This window comes from Physeter macrocephalus, chromosome 1 (genome assembly GCF_002837175.3).
Source record: "Physeter macrocephalus isolate SW-GA chromosome 1, ASM283717v5, whole genome shotgun sequence".
Taxonomy (NCBI): domain Eukaryota; kingdom Metazoa; phylum Chordata; class Mammalia; order Artiodactyla; family Physeteridae; genus Physeter; species Physeter macrocephalus.
Window position 1 is genome coordinate 79477897 of NC_041214.2, and position 2165 is coordinate 79480061.

Below are 2165 nucleotides of genomic sequence, written 5' to 3' on the forward strand. Positions count from 1 at the left end.
GATTGACATGTATACACTAATATGTATAAAATAGATAACTAATAAGAACCTGCTGTATAAAAAAATAAATAAAATAAAATTCAAAACAAAAAAAATAAAAAGTTTAATATGTGATAAAAGAAGCTTTATACATTTTGGTTATTTAGAGCAAAGGAATATTCTTGGCTTTTTCCTCATACATGCTTGAAAAATATTGCAAAAAAATCAGATAGTTAAATCAACTGAAAGTAGAACACAAAACTATTAAAAACACTCTAAAGGTACATAAAAGTGGCTATCAAGTCTCTAAATGGGGAAAGAGACTTTCTGAGATGAGAGAAGAAACAATAGAGGAAAAGATAAACAGATGTGATGCATAAAGCTTTAAACTTGTGCTTTTTAAAAAAAAATACAAGGCAATTGTTTTCAACAGAATTACAAGACAATCAACTTGTAATAAATGTGACATGTTAATACCTTTAGTATAAGGAGGTCAAACAAATTAGTAAGAAAAACATAATGTCCCCAATAAACACATGGACAAGAATGAGAAGAGACAAGTCACAAGATGGAAAAAATAAATGAATTATAAATTTATGCTCATGCATTTTCTCTCTAATAAATACAAATTAAAACAACAAAGTTATGCCATATCATTTTCAGCTATACAACCAATAAAAGATTGTTTTAGCGAATTCCCTGGTGGTCCAGTGGTTAGGACTCTGTGTTTCCACTGCAGGGGGCCTGGGTTTGACCCCTGCTTGGGAACTAGGATCCCACATGCCGAGCGGCCAAAAATAAATTGTTTTAAGTGGTAATATTTAATGTGGATGTGGAGACATGAATTTGGTATCTTTATATAATTTTGCTGAGGTTATTAATTTTACAGCTCTTTGGAAACAAATTTTTCACATTTTATCACAGACATTTAAAATGTTCATACATTTTGCCCAGTAATTAAATTCCTGAGATCATGTGTGAAGGAAATAATCCTAAATGTAGAAAAAAAAATCTCTAGGTGCAAAGATATTTATTGCAGTATTATTCATAAGGAGAAATATTGGAAACAAGCTAAATATTCAATAATGGAGGGATGGGTAAAATTATAGTATGGTTGCGTGATGAGATATTTTACGTCCATAATCAATGATATTTTCAAATAATTTTTAATTACCCAAGAAAAGCTTATATAGTTATATTAAGCAAAAAAATGATATAGGTTGTGGTGTATGATTATAAATACAGTATGCATAGAAAAACAGTGGAAGAAAAACCCACAAAAATACTAAAAAATACAGTTATCTTTTGGTGGTGTAATTAACAGTACTTAACAGTACTTGTTTTTCCTTCTTATACTTTTTTATTGTCAAGACTCTCAGTTACAAGTAAGAGAAACCCAATACCAAACAGCGTGAGCAAAATTAGGAATTTATTTGTCAAGTAACCAAAAATTAGGGAGATAGAGCATTCTTGAGTCTAAATCCAGGGGCTCCATTGACATGGTCATGAGTCTAACTGTCCTCTCATTTTATCTTATCTCTGCTTCGTTTAGTGTATTGATAAAATTTTTCCTTGCTGCAGACCCTGGCTTCTTTTGTGAGACCAGATAAGTTGACTGGAAAAGATTTCTGTCATTCTTATAGCTCTCTATCCCAGAGCTAAAGAAATGTTTGCTTTTCTGATGGGTATATATCTAGCTCCTCTGTAGTTCGTGATTATCTTGATTAGGCCACGTGCCCACCTTGATCTAAGGGGCACATACCTACCTCTGTTGTTCATAGTGGGGTCAGGGAAAACATGTGCCTGGAGTTAGTCCCACCTGAATCACTTTCAGTGCACAGTCCACGGAAAGAGTGCTTCCAATATGTGAGGAAAGACAGCATTTTTTGTGTAACCAACAAGTGTCACTTACATAAATTGAAAAAAAAACCCTTGATTTTTAAGAGTAAACTATCACCACCCACCCATTTCCACCTCCACTCTCTCCTCATCGAAGGAAAAAAAATCCAGCATTATTCAGATTTGACTGGTAAGAGTGTGTCATTTTTTGCATCTAAACTCAAGGAACAAAACCAATGCATTAAATTAACAAAAAAGCAATAATTCTTATAAATGAAAGGGATACACAGTTATAAGTTTGGAAGTGTCAAACCTAGCAATAAAGCAAAAAGCTATTTAGAGGTAAA